Genomic DNA, 15542 nt, shown 5'->3' with positions numbered 1-15542 from the left:
TTAAATAAAATCAGTTATAGTTCCGACATAATCCCAGAAACAAAATCTAAACACAATGAATGGGGTTTATGGCAGAATCTAAAAGAACTAAAATAGGAAACTGCTCACTTTTTAGTCTATCTGCAAAAGGTATTTTACCGCTTTTACCTGTAAGCACGACTTGATGTTGAGAAACCATATACAAAATCTGTACATTTAAGTAGATAGAGGGAAAGCATATTTGGAACATAAGATGACTTCCTAATTTTGAAAAAGAAACACAACCAACAAACAATAATTTGACAAAATAAACTCATTTTTATTCTACAAAAATGCCAAAACACAGCTTCCATGAAGAGTAAAGATTGTTCCTGATTGCACTAAAAAGAGTTAAAGAGCAGAATCCCTGGGAGATAAGCTGGATTCAAAGAAACAAAAAGTGATTAAATCAACACACAGATACTATTACTTGCATCTGTTTTCTTAGCCAACTGAATCTGAAGAAACTGTCAACTACCACACATTCATTTTCTCTATACATCAACAGAAATTAGCATATCTAGTGTTAACTGTGCTTTAGTGTTCACCCATCGTTCACGTTCCCAAACATATCATGGGTACTAGAAGCACAAACATATCTTTAGTCATTAGTAAGTATATTAATTGTCTAGCACAAAAGAACCTCAAATATAGTGTCATCTTATGCCTGATGACCACAAAGCACCTCACACAGAACCCTATGGAAATAATTCCTCTATCATTGAAAGCATCTGTAATTCTGATTCTGATCCTCATAACAAAGTGCCCAATTTAAATCCTGTAAAAGGATGGCAACAAAAGCATTTTAGCAAGTCTAAGTCAGCATTAACTGCACCTTTTTCTGGTCAGGCATTTATCAAGGCATTTTTCAAAAGAACCACATTTTCTTCTACACCCTGCTTTCAGAAAGGAAAACATTTCACTAAAGAAAATATTGGGAAAGCCTTAATACCTCAAAAATACTTGAAGCTGATTGTGACTCAGGATAACTATTACAACCAGTTCTATTTTGAAGTCAAAGAGATTTCCTTTTAGAATCAACAATCTGTCTTTGACTGGTACTTGGTTAAAACAAAGTACGTATTAGACATTATGTTTGTTATGCCTTTGTTTGAAGGAAAATGAGAGTTAACATTGAAAAATAAATATTTTTCTAAACTTTGGCCATGGTAAACATAACATTCTTAGAAAACAAATAGAAATACTTAGGAAACACAAAGTATTATGGAGGCTGAATTAAGAGAAAAGCCTGTGACTACTCATTTTATTGCAATGATGATGGAATTGGTCCATTTTTATAATAGTTGTGTCATACTGAACAACACCCGGGAGGCAGACTGGCTACAAAGGATGTTTATTTAACTAGACCTAGCATGCTTGTCCCCATCACTATCTGTTACTCTGCTCTTCAACATTAAATACAGAAGTATATTCTGCTTACTTACAAATTTACCCGAATTTCCGTATTTGTCGCTCCTCTTACAAAAACATTATTTTACAAGTATTTGTACACCAAATTGAGTTTTAACATAATCATGAGCTATGCCTCTGAAGTGATGCTGTTAATCCCAGGGTAAATCCAATTGCATGTCTGCCAGAGGAGTCAAACAGAGGAAGAAATGAAAGAGTAACTGCACAAGCCCACATCTCAAGAGAAACAGAAGCTGCATTAAATGGACTCAGAATTGAATACGAGGCTACACTATCTCCCCACACTCCCAATTAAATGGCATACATAGGTTATGTGTGTATACACAAAAAGATACACAGAGAGAGATGTGCACTGTATGAGCAGCACAGAAGTGAGGTGTTTCTGACATTAATATGGGAAGTTCTTCATAAATGCAGGAAGCAGCGATTGCTCTTATATGCCTAAAGTTTCTGTACAGTGTATTTTGAATCTTGTATGTCAAAAACATTCAGAAGATTGTATTCTGGACTCCTGCATATTTAATTAAAAACTGTCTATGTGATTCTTCTTTTATCAAACAAAGACCTTTTAAAAAATTTCTTTCCATTAACAAGGCACTGTTAAGCATATCATAGGGATTTGACAAACAGTACATGAGGCTATTTCACAAGACCCATGGAGGACAACTTTATTCTCTTTTTTAATTACATATGGTAGCAGGTGAAGGGAATCTAAGCTTGAACTGCTATTAAAATTTTTGATTACTAGAATTGTCCAGCTCCAACATCATCCTTCAGAAACATGACGGTTGCCAAACTTTAACTGCAACATGATGCAGAAGTGATACTGCATTGATTGGCGAGTTTCAGGAACAGACCATTTAGATTCCCTGCATTTACCCAAATGCATCTGCATTATATAAAACAAGCATCTCAATGGAACTGTTAGAGTTCTCCATATCCATTGTAATTTCAGGGAAAAGGTCCTCTTAAACCATGTGGTCACAAAAATTATTGAGCAAGTGACTTACAAGGTCTTCTGCTCAGACTCACCAGATGGATCAGCTTTCTCTCTACTGCCAGTAAATGCTGAATGTGTAACTTCCAATTGTATCTGTAATCCTAGGGTTATAATATCCTCTATCGTGTTTCGCTGAAGCTTTGGAATTCATACTCAATTACATCTATTTTCCAAAAGAGTTTTAAACCAACTGTGCATTCAAAAAAGTGTTGTTTTCAGTTTTTTGTTTGTTTTTAATTAAAATGCTGTCTAAAATCTCGAAGGTTCATTTTTAGCTTCCAATGCAAATCCTTTGCCCCTAAGTTTGCTATTTACGTGACATTTGCTATTAAGCAAATGCAAAAGTGGAAGTGAAAGAGACAATTACTTGGCAGAGTAATTGTTGCAAAACCTCCTGCCAATCACAAAACTGCTAAAAATTATATTCTAACCGTTTTAGTTTTATGTATTTTTATGTATAACCATGAAAGCATTTTATATCCTGAATGACACTGGCTCGCAATTTTGCTGTTCAAAGCAAACTACAAAAATAGACTTTAATTTTTTGCTAGCTGGTTTTACTTTCTGAGCCTGTATTTTGGTTCCATGACCAGTATTTGAGTATTAATGCTACATTTACATCACATCCCCTGATGTAAATCATTAGCAGGGGGAAAAAAACCAGCGTAACAGCACCATCATTTGATTTAGTAGCCTTCAAAAAGTCAGGCGATAGCATTACACTAGGTGATGCCACCTTGGTCATTAAAATATGCTTCAATGTGCCTAGAACATAGAATTCAATAAGGTGTCAAGAAGTTCCTCCCTGTGATTACAGACAACTGCTATGCAGATCTACAAATCTGGCATCTTGTTACCTAAAAATACGAGAAGGACGAAGACAAAACGAGTAAGGTTTTAAAGCCTCTTTCTAATTAGTCTGCCCTAAAGATGCGGTTATCATTTAAATCAGTTGTGTATTTTTGCTAGGATAACGTATCCCTCATCAATGTTTTCCTTATTTTAGAGCTGTAGAAACCCGGCCAAGTCCCAAGTCTACGAATCGCCTCCGACTACAGCACGGCAGGTGACCTACAATGTACAAATCCGGTCACTATGTACAAAGCCTGAGGAAGACCTATCCTGGCCTCGCCTTCCACCGATTCCGAACCGGCAGCAGAATGACCCCCCTGGGCCGGGGGAGGCGCAGACAAAGCGCCGCACGCCCGGAGCCGCAGGGCCGGCTCACCCCGCTCCCTCCCAGGGCGGCGCCCGCCGCAGCACCGAGGGGAGCCGGGAGGGAGAGGAAACGGGGACAAAGCCGAGCCGATCCCCATCTCGGGGGACATCCCCTTCCCCACAGCCAAAGCGCTGAGCGCAACTCACAAAACGCCCCCAAAAACAGCCTCCCCAGAAAGGCGCCCCGCCCTGGGCGCGGGGAAGGACGGGGCCGGCTGTCAGCGGCGGCGCTGCGGGGGGACCCGGCGGCCCGCGCAGCCTTTTGTTGTTTGCGCAGCGGCGGATGAGAAGGCGAAAGAATTAAACGCCGCGCAGACCCGCACCCAAACACACACCCCGCCCGGGCCCCGGCCCGCCGCCCCCGGCCCGGGCGGCTCCCCCCGCTCACCGCTCGGTGCTGCAGCTCGGGCGATGTGCGCAGCGCTCGCTGGGGCGGCGGGGGCCGCGCAGCCCGGGGCGGGGAGGCGGCCGGAGGAGGATGTCAGCGATGGGCGGGCGGAAGGGAGGAAGGAAAAGGGTTTTTTTGGGGGGGAAAGAGAGGACCGGAGAGAGGGAGGGAGGGAAGGAAGGAAGCGGGTCAGCACCTCGGCGCACTCAGTGCTTCCACCACCACCACCCCCCCCGAAGCGGTGACAGGCGGGCGGTGGGCGCCGGCGGAGCGGGGGCTGACAGCTGCCGGCAGCCGCCACCACCGCCCCGCTGCTGCTGCTGCTGCGGCTGCGGCCGCCGCCCCTGTCCCGCCCCGCGCTCCTCTCCCTCCCTCCTTCCCTCCCTCCCACCCCTCCTGACATGGCGGCTCCCCCCCTTCTCCCACAAGCGCCCGCGCGCCCTTCTTTCCCACCGCCCCCCACCCATGGCGTCATCCCTGCCCCCGGCAGCGGGGCAGCGCAGGCATGGATGCTCCCGAGGGATGTCAAGGGCTCAGGTGCATCCCCGAGGCTGCTAGACCTCGATAGGGCCTTGTCTGCCCGAAGCTTGTGTCAGCGGAGAGCAGAACACGGCGTTTCCTCGGGGCGCCCTCCCTGACACTTGGGGCCGTTTCGCTCCAGAGCGGGGCACCGGTGCTGATGCTCTTTGCGCTGTTTTTTTAGCCCGGTGTTGTGGAAAAAAGTTCAGGGTTTTGGTGACTGTAGGACTCGTGAAACTGATGCCTCTGTCTCAGTCGAACGCCTCTGGGAAAATCTCCCCACTTTAAAAGGGACATTGAGGAGCAGGAGCATATCCATCAAAGGGCAACAAGGCTCATGAAAGGTCTAGAAAACGTATTTTATGAGGAAGGACTGAGAGAGCTGGGGGTGTTCAGACTCGAGGAGGCGCAGGTGGGACTGCATTGCTCTCTACAACTACCTGAAAGTACAGACATTATCTTAAACTGAGACAAGGGAGATTCAGATTAGATATTAGGAAAAAATTTTTTCACTGTTAGGGTAGTCAGGCACTGGAATAGGTTGCCCAGGGAGGTGGTGGAGTCACCATCCCTGGAGGTGTTTAAGGGGTGTCTGGATCTGGCGCTGGGTGATGTGGTTTAGAGGTTTCAGTGGCAGTGGTGGGTGGACACTTGGACTGGATGATCTTCAAGGTCTCTTCCAACCTTGATGATCCTATGAAATACACACGAAGAGCTCCACAGCTTGCAGTGGCTCATGGAGCAAGTCACAACGCAGGAAACGGGCTGAAGGACTAACTCTGTGGTGAAGGCTGGGCCCCCCCTTAGGGCTCAGTGTGTGCTGCTAATATATTTCAATGCCCTTGTCTTTATTCCACCTGGAACTAAGTGAAAAATCCCCACTCTTCTACAGGTTTACACATGAAAAGACAGACTTCTGTGAGAACTCAGTGACACTTGTCACAAGAATTATTTCTTTGCTTCAGCTTCCAGTTTCATTCCCACTCTTGCTAGAAAGGCAGGCACAGCCACAGTATTTTCTTTATGTTGTGTTCCACTAGGTAGAAGTTAAGACCTGAGATCTGGGAGGAATTGAGGTCTGAGGTGAAAGAAAACTCTTAAATATAGCAAAGTAAAATGAACATTGTAAATCATCGGGGGATAGTGACAACCTATCTTTATGAAAGAGTTACATTATAGTGCATTATCATCTGAGCTCCACATGGAATAGAATAACACTCTTCAGTTGGAAGGGACCTGCAAAGACCATCTAGTCCTGCTGCCTTGTGTAATCCTGAAGTACGTACAGGGTATGAATCATAAGCTAATGGAAACATACACAGGTATAGTGGTAAATCAAAATGTGCAGCCTCACTTAAATGGTAATATTAAAAATATTCAAGGAAAGCACAGCTTACATCTGTTTGCCCTCACATACAGCACTGAGCAAGTCTACAGAATGGCAGATGTGAGAACAAGAGTCGGGTGAGAAAGCAGGACTCCTAAGAATAAGCAGGAAGTCGGAAGAGGAATCAAAGCTAATGCTGTTGTCAAAGAGGCAGAAGAACAGGAAGAGCCACAGAAGCCCACAAGAAACAAAACAAAGTTAGAGGAACATGGATAGTCTGCAGACTGCAAATACAGAGAATTACTGTTGGATTTGAAAAGCTGAGGGAAATGAAGTATACTTACTGAATTCCACACACTGATTGGTATCTTACAAGGTCAAGCTGTACAACAAAAAACAATTTTGATACTACTATTTCAGAGTAGCAGCTTCTTGTGTTCTTCATCTCCATTTAAAACGTTTCTCTGGAAATTTTGTATTGATGGTTTACCATAATATTTTACTTTTGACAGGCGATACAGCCTAACTATAACAATGTGAAATATGTGTTTGCACAGTAATATGAAGGGGGGAAAAAAAAGATTTGAAGGGCATTCCTTTATATAAACTACATTTTAAAGAGTCATGCCAATTGATCTACAAGTTCAGAGTATTTTCATGAATATGCAAGAGACTTAATTAAAAATAGAACATGCCCTAATTACATAATTATGCAAGAGAACTGATTCAAAGGAACCACTCCTGCCTTTTGAATAAACAATATTCATTGCTTTCTTCCTATCACACATTTGCTTTAAAAGATTTCCTGCAATTAGCTGTTTACCCAAGGGATCTGAGCATCTCTGAACAAAGCAACTACTCCAGCTATGACCCTGATTCATAATATGCTGGCTAATCAAGTATATGTGTGCTGGCAATTTCCCACATAAGCAGCATACACTATAAGCTCCCTGCTGCAGGAAGGCTGATTAGCTCAGTGGAACTAAAGTGCAGTTTTACTCCTCTCTGTTTATGGCACACAGATAGACACAGGAGAGACTTGGGGAATGCACCTCATCCTTAAGGCTTCTGCCTGACCTGAAATATCCAAAGAGTTCCTCTCCATTTGGATCTTGTTTTTCCTGTCTCATCTACATAAAATTATCCAGGTTCATCTAGCCATAAAAACTATTTACTGCCCACATTTCCATTTTCTCTTAGGGAACTAGTTATGCTGTATGCCCTGCTTTTTGGATTAAATTATCTAGACATGCTGTCTCTAGAATATTTTTTGTCTACCACCACCAAGGTCACCATGGTATTCTGCAGACATCTGAGTGGATACTAAACCAAAACCCCAAAACACATTATTTACAGTGCTGGATTCTTTATTCTCAATATACCAATTTCCTTCCTCTCCCAGAAGAGAGAGGGAGGTTTGTAATTCACAGTGGGGGAGCAAAAAGCAAACAGTTCAACTAATGCAGCACAAAGCCCTTGGGTTTTTGAAGTGCAACAGTGTGAGAAATACACACAGCAAACTTAGGTCGGTTTAACTGACATGCAGAAATAGAACAAGCCTCTCTAAAGAAATTCAGGTTCACTTCATTTAGGAAGTGTGGGTCATTTTACTTTAGCTTTGTAATAAAAAAAAATCCACCTGTCTTAGAGGATCTTTCCACCAAAAGAGAATTTTATTTTTTTAAAATCTACTCCTACAGTCTGTAAAATCTATGATTTCATTTTAGAAGTAAGGGCCACAATAAAGCACTACATTGGAATAATTTCAACTGCTTCTAAAGTGCTGTTTAAAAGCATCCGGGCAATAATAAATATTGAAAGGCCAGATTCAGCAACCTGTCTGGCTTTTCATCACAATCACTTGACAGTTGCATATGCTTTTAGTTTGTATTTCCTACAAGAATATCTTTTATGGAAAAGAGGAAACATAAAAATCATTGCTTAGGACTCTGAAGTGTCAAATACACAGTTCCAGGCACAATTTTAGCCCAACTCTTTTGTGCACATGTGCAATTATTGCATGCAGATCTACCTTGCTATCAGGGAGTTCAGGCACTTTGAGGTGAAAGGACTGTGTTTTGCTTCACTTGACTCATTGTCAAGATGCCTGAACTTACCACTGGGAACCCACTGTTGGGCAAGGCATTAATTCTAAGTAAAATAAACACTGATCATGATCCTGCTTCCCAAGTCAATAAGCTTTATTTACACACAAGTGAATTCTCTTTTTCAGAGTCACAAGGATTTCTAGGAAGCTGTAACGAATGAAAGCCAGTGTGCTTTTCCCTTCTGTTTTCCATCCCCAGAGAAATAATAAGGAAATGAAGCATGCGGTGTTAAGTCAACTCTTAACAGTTAATTTCTGTTATTTTTTTTCAGAGCAGAATGCTCACACTGGACATAAATATTTTGCTAACAAGATATTTTTTCATCTCTCAATTATTACAGAGCTATGCTGTTGTTCAAGACCAAAAGATACTGACTGAAAGGTTTAAGCAACACATTCAAGTAGCTCTAAAACACTTCTACTATGAAAAACAGACTTCTAAACCTCAGGTAGTACAGGTAAAGTAACTACTGGGAAGCCAGAAACTTATATTAGAGAATTTGCACATCGATATTAATATGACCATAAATACTAGACAATTTCAGCAATGCAGCTATATTTATATATCCCAATTTCCACTTTTATCTTCATAATAAATGATTAAGGGGCTAAGGATTGACAACCTCTAATACTCAGTGCTGTATGAATTTACAGATACTGTCAATATTTTCCAAGATCCTACTTCTAAGCATCAAAATTCCCAACAGGTTAAAGGTCTGCAGAGGAGAGCTCATGATCATAATTAGACTTGTATCTTTACTCTGTGCATTCAAGGAGTAGGTTCCCACCTCTACAAGGGAATGTTTACACCAGTACATAATTACTGTGCTCAACCAGCAATTTCTGTTTTGTCTTTACTTCTGCCATACCTCTCATTTCATTGAAAGATGAAGCAACTTTCTTTCTTACTTGTTTCCATATTCTGTAGTCAGCTGATAATTGACTACCAGCACCCTTCTATCTTGGAAATACTCTCTTCTCTATATTCACTCTTCGTGGCTTTTAGTTCTTTTACATGAAGAAAGATAATGTTCCATTTATGCTCCTCCCTTCCTTCCTCTATACTTTCACTTCTCAGTGAGTTTATTCTCTCTTGGGGTTCCAGTTGCTCATTCAAGGTTATGAGGATTATTAATCGCTGCATATGAGTCACAGGAAGTTACATTTATTTCTGTATTCACCTACCTCAGCCACTGAACCATTGCAGAAGTGTATTAAATATTCCAGAGGAAATAAAAAACACACTCTTGGTGGAATATCACAGTTTTGGCCACTACTGGAATAAGAACATTTGGTCTGTGGTACAGTACTTCTGTTCACTCTCCCATATCCTTACTTCCCAACTATGATTCAGCTCCCTTTTTTACCTTTATATTGGGAAAAGGCCTAGTATTGATAGGAAAAAGTTTATTCCACAAATACAACAAATAGACTCTTCCAAACATAAAATCTTGTGTCTGTGTTCAAACCCAGGAACATGTAGTTAAAAGCAGCAAAATTCTAAGTGCCTGCTTTACTACTGCTTACATTATCCCCTTCCCTTTCTTTGAACACCAGCCCTGTACAGCTTGTCAGCATTCCTTTACAGAGATTTGCTAATTCATCAGGCTTTGCTGCCAGATTACTTGCAAGTAGATTAGGTGATACTTGATAATCTCGGTAGTCATTGTAGAATCCTTGGTGAGGGAGGCTTTTAGATAACCTTCTCTCATTAAATTCTACAGAGTTTCATTATGAAAAATGCTTTTTCCTAAGAAAAAAACTAAAACCAACTAAAACAATAAACACAAAACAACCTGTGAGGTCTGTGATTGTAATTTCAGTCACACATCAATGTAAATCTGGGATGATTTCATTAACCAGTGTGAGACGTTTCTTATTTTGAGAAGCGAATCTTTGAAAATATAGGAAAGGCATTAATTTCTCCATCCAGTACCTGGCAGAGATACAGATTGGGATATGAACTCATCTGAGTACCAAGAAGACTGGTGCTTCCTCATGGAGATACAGGAGATCTATTCTCTTTATTCTCTTTAAAAGTACTACATACATTTACAGAAGAAGGAAGTTATGATTTTTCAGATGCTGCCTTTTATTAAAGCTCATGTGTAAGGTAATCACAAGAAATTTTAATGGCAGTGTATGCCTGTATGTGACCTTTTCCAAGCAGAAATTTGCACATACTGATGAAAGAGAACTAAGTCTCCAAAGTCTAAAATGCATTACAGATAACCACCTCTTCTGGTCTTTTTCTAAATGTAATTATCAAACCCTATTGAAAACCAAGCAGGCGTCTTGCTCTTCCTGCCCAAGAACCTCACTCCTCCAGTGTTCAGTCTCAAGGGTAATATATACATACAGATAGTGTGCCAAACTGTGTGATTTTTTATCTAGCTCTTTTCCCCAGCTAGTGATTGGCCCCATTTCTCCATGTGTTTGCATTTCTAAGGACGTCCTCAAAGGTAACACTTCTCTTTTAGATGTTTAATTAAATTTATGTAGAGAAAGAAGATTCTTCCCTGGATAACCCTCTTAGCTGGTCCTTCCTCCACTCACCTGTCTAGCAGATTCTGCACTCCTTTCTCCCCTCCCGACCATCAATTTGCTTGGCTAAACAAACTGAACTCTTAATCTCTTAAAGAGAGATTCTACATCTCCCTGATCATTCAATTTGTCCTTCTCTGTTCCCATTTGCTTCATCTTTCTTGAGTCTAATGTGCTGCAATTGTTTGTGCCATGGTCACTGTAGAAAACGCTTGCTCCTAAGTATGATTTATCAGTAATCTCCCTTTCACTTGATGTATTCTTTTCTGCACATGCCACTGTAATTGCCGAAGTTTTACTCCCCTTTCTTCTGTTAAATGTTTTTCTCTCCTCCTGAACTAAAACTCTATATGGAATTATACCGAATTCATTTGGCATCCAATGTTGATTGGAATCTCTCATTTTTTATGGGAGGCCATTTTACATCCACTTTTCATTGTTGGAGTTAGCCTTCAGACCAAGGCAGTACCCAGCTGCACTGGACTGGGGAATTCATGGTAATACAGTTTGCCCCAAGGAAAAGGGAAATGAAAATGTTTCTGCTGTGTGACAATTGTTTCTGTCATTTCTGTGCCAGTGACCAATTATGTCTCTACAGAAAATGGCTTCTGTGAATATGCCTGTGGCAAGATGGATGGTAGACAGTACGTGGGGCTGAGAAGGGCAGAGTCACTCTAAAAATCAATAGCAAACAGAACTGCCTGTGCTAGATATTTTGTTCCCTGTCCTGTCTCCTGGGAAACAGAGCAGATGCAGGATAAGGACAGATGATCTTGTTCCCAGAGGTTTGGATATGAAACCTCTCTCCTTGCTGCCTCCTTCTTCCTACAGTAAGTATGTACTGTGGAGTTTTTGCTTAATTTTCAGATGCTATAATTCCTATCCTTTCTATTATAATTCTATGTTTTTCTATCTGTTTTAATAAAATATTTTCTTTCCAGTTTATAGAGAAATCCACTGAAAAATACTAAGTTCAAAGACGGTCCATGGACACACTCTTCGCTTCTTCTGTATCTTCAGAATGATACAGAAGAAAACAAGATACTTACATCACTGCTATCAAGTCTTAGATTTGAAACATGAGATGACTGTGTAATTCACTCCTACAGGAGGGATGGTGTGTCTTACTTAGCTCTTCAGGCTTGTCTGTCGGTTACCTGAGAGCAAATATTGAAGAACTCAACCTGCGGACAGTCTCCAAAAAAATTCTAGAACTGACACCCAAGATGAGAAGAGTTTGAGAGAATGGTTTTAAACCAACTTTGTGCCTTCTCAGTCCTGTACTATTCCCTGCTCCCTGTGTGATTTGGACAACCACAAGGACCTGGCTCCCATGTGATAGTTCTGCCCAGGATCTCCATGGGCCCCATCAGTAATCTAGCCTATCCAAATTTAGCATATCCACTCCCTATATCAGAGATTGTGAGAGGAGGTCTTAGAAACTAGCCTTGTAGGTCTCTGTTTCTGAAGAAAGGAATTCCTCATACATCTGCATATAGGTGTTTTATTGACTAGTATATGTATAGGAAAACACAGTGAGGGGATGCTATTAATTTGTCAGGTTTGGCAGATACTGCTGCATCACATTGTGTTCTGGCAGTTTGCCTTGAGCCAAAAAGGCTAGACTCAATTTAGGTAATTTAGGTAATTTATGCAGCAACTGGCTAAGAAGGAAGTTATCTCATCACTATGTAGGTCATTACAGATATTCTGAGGCTACAATTTTGCTTTAGAGGACAAATAATTATAGATAATTTAAAGCAGGATAGGAATTTAAAGCAGAGCTCCTTGACCTTTGACTTTGGTGGCCAGGTGGGCATCGTAAAATTCAGAGAGCAGAGCTTGTAGTTATTTCTTTGAAGGAAAAACAAAATCATGATTCCACAGTTCTCTGTGACACCATTGTCACCTAAAACACCTGGTGGTGTTTTGATTACACGGAGCAGTTCACTCCGCCACATCAATTAACTACAGTCTCCTGGGAAGTTCTGGGGAACTGCTGAAACATGCCATATGCAATGCTTTAGATTTTGAATATGTGTATTTTAACATAAGATTATTTCTTAATATTTAAAAAGATTGTTTAATGAAAGCTGAAATAGACTGAAATTGTTTCAAAGACATATATATAGTGCAGTTTTACATAGTTTTGTATCAAACCCTACCTATTGAAGATAACGTAGCTGTAAACAGGAACTGACACATGCCTCAGTAAACAGTAGGAGAAAGCTGGCAACAACTGATAAATATAAATTAGCTATGAAAGTGAAATGTTCTGCCTACACAGTGTTACACTTCTTATTGCATGCCGAAGGGCCACAAAGTACACCATCACCATATGTTTGAAAACTGCCATGACTCACACGGAATAGGCTGATGAGTAACAGTATCTTCCTTCCTCAGTGTATAACACCGACCAGAAATCTGCCCAGTAAAGGGTTCCTTTGTGGGGAGCAGTTTAACATGCCCCATATCCCTGTAATTAATTGCATAACTACAAAATGTTGCTGCCAGGTTTATCGTGCACCAATGCAGAAAGCACTCTAAATATCTTTAAAGGATGGTTCACACGTTTGTCATTTCCCACCCCACTCATTTTGCAGCCAGAGGAGGCTGGAATGCTGTGTTAACTGTCATTCTCAGTAATTTCACTTCTTTTCTTTCTCTTTGAATTTTTGGTTGTGAACTTTTTTGAGTAGTGCCCAAACCTGAAGTTCTCATTGTAAACAAGTGAGATTGCTTTTCTAATTTACATGTAAACATACAGTAGAACTAAAAGCTGAAATGGCATTGTTAATTAGATACAAAATTGAACACTGACTGCTAAGTGGCTGTTAGATAATACCTATAAATTATAGACTCAAGACAGTAAGTAATAATCTGCTTTGCTGCTTTTAGAGAAAGTGTGAACCTCGTGATTTAAAAGCCTGAGGAGAATCTTTCTGAGATGGAAACATATTCTGTCCAGTGGCAGCTCTTCAGCCACGTTGTCCCAGTGTCAGCCTGTTTTACTCAGTCCTGTGGCACTCAGATTTATGGCTGCAATACCGTGGTAACTGTTAGGCAAGCCCAGCAAGCTTCCAGATGTCACACTGAATAGACCCTTCTTTTCCCAACTGCAGAAGCAGCAGAGAAGCAGCAAAGGAGCACAGCAAATTAATTAATTTTTAGCATCTCTTGTCAATTAAAGTTGCTCTATAATAACCTATGGCAGAGTTGATTTTTTTCTTTGAAGTGAGCTTGAATTCTTCTTTGGCACAAATTGGCACCTGTGGCTATTTACTCATATGTCAGCTTAGTATTTTGTTCTGTTTTTCATGGTGGAATTTTCATGAGGCCTGAGGAAACTGGAGGTTTTCCAGACATGACAGTAAAAGTGAAATACTATTTTGGTAAATGTGAGAAGAAGGTGGGTAAATCCAGAAGACATTTTCTTACATAATCATTAGAATTTAGTTTCCATTTTGTCTTTTATTCTCCTACAATTTTGTACAAATAAGAGTTTTCTACCAAAGTATTTGTAGTTTACAGCTACTAAGGTCAGAACTGTCTTGACTTGTTTTTTTTTAAAGAATATTTATGCTGTGTCATACCAGCTATTTTCTATATGATAATACAATCACTTGGAAGGCAATCAAGGCAGTCAATTAATCTCTTTCAAAATTTGCAATTCATGGATTTTGTCTTCTTAAATAGCCTTGACTACAAAGTCTGTTTTGCAAAACAAGACATAACCCCCCTTGCCCTCCCCCAAGAATTTAGACTTCTAATTATTCAAGTCATTCTAGAAATTAAAAAGTCTGTAACTTTTCTGGAATCGTTTAAAAACAGCCAATGTCTGCTACACCCTGATCACCATATGAGAATTTTTCCATGGCAGGGACTTCTTACAATTTGTCAACAGGAAGTTCTTTTACAATGAGATATGAATAGTGACCTGAATTTCTTATGAGTCTGAAACTTGTGTTTTGCCTGTTAATGTGTTTTGGCTCAGCTGATGAAAGTATCACAGCCAATTCTGCAGCTGAATCATATCAGTGGGCTCTTTGGAGGCAGCGGTGTGAACAGAGCACTGCTGAATGACGGAAATTCTTGAGTGGCCTGGGGGCTGCTGGAAACTCATGCCAGTCATGGTCCATCACAGGTGCAGCTTCAGGGCTGCCCTGGCTTAGGATGAGTGCTGATTGCCTCCTGCCAGCCTCGGGAGATGTATACAGTCATTTTTTCTGCCTCCTGCTGTCTCAGGCCCTGGTCACAACACCCCTGGGACCACCCTAAAGATGAGAACCTGCATACACCAACAAGCAAAATCACTGTGCCTTTCCCTGCAAAATATAAGACTCAATTTAAATGTGTATCTGGTTTGAACTAGTAAAACACAAGCCACTATATGAAATGAACCAAGTCCTCAGAGCATTTGACAGTGGGGAAATTATCACAAAATAATACTCCTGAGTAAGATCACACTTAAAAAGGGATCACGCAATTTTTTGCCTTTACTGTTTCTAGCCAAAAGCACTGCTTTTGCACTTCCACAGCATCTGCTATTTGAATGTATCAGTCATATAAATTTCAAAATACCTGGGTAAATCTTAATCCATTAATGAATGCAAAGTCAAGGCACAAAGAAGTGATTTATATAATAATAAATATTAATGAGTATGTACTTCAAGATAATTACATTCCATGTACTATAAACTCTTTTTAAGACATAAACTGATAAGAAATAAAGTAAGTTGTGCTTCCCTTACTATTTTTTTTCCTGTGAAATAAACCTGAATATTCAACTATGGGGTTATTATTCTGTGAATCAATTTACAACGATCAGTGGATATAATTTTTAATATGAAAATGTTATTATGCATATTACAGTTCCAAGCATATATTATCCTTTCCTGAAACCATTTCAACCTTCCAGTCTTTATGCAAAAGACTGGCCCGTGGGCTCTGCACAGGATGCAAATTAAGTTCTTGTTTGGCTAAATCTGAT

General features: G+C 40.5%; 1 protein-coding gene across 8 annotated transcripts in view; it reads right to left on the bottom strand.

Moving 5' to 3' along the window:
* Positions 1–15542, bottom strand: part of KLC1 (kinesin light chain 1) — a 66540-nt gene that overhangs the window by 40231 nt on the left and 10767 nt on the right. For 6 of the 8 annotated variants that reach the window (XM_064659293.1, XM_064659291.1, XM_064659295.1 and 3 more), the window contains exon 1: positions 4056–4401. The exons of 1 other annotated variant lie outside the window; for it this stretch is intronic. The gene's annotated coding sequence lies outside the window, so the exon portion shown is untranslated. Of the gene's footprint in view, positions 1–4055; positions 4406–15542 lie in introns of those variants that run through there. One more of the 8 variants, XM_064659299.1, reaches the window with a different exon arrangement.

The sequence above is a fragment of the Pseudopipra pipra genome, chromosome 6, assembly GCF_036250125.1.
Source record: "Pseudopipra pipra isolate bDixPip1 chromosome 6, bDixPip1.hap1, whole genome shotgun sequence".
Lineage (NCBI taxonomy): Eukaryota > Metazoa > Chordata > Aves > Passeriformes > Pipridae > Pseudopipra > Pseudopipra pipra.
Note: the sequence above shows the minus strand (reverse complement) of the source record. Positions and strands in the feature narration are given on the sequence as shown.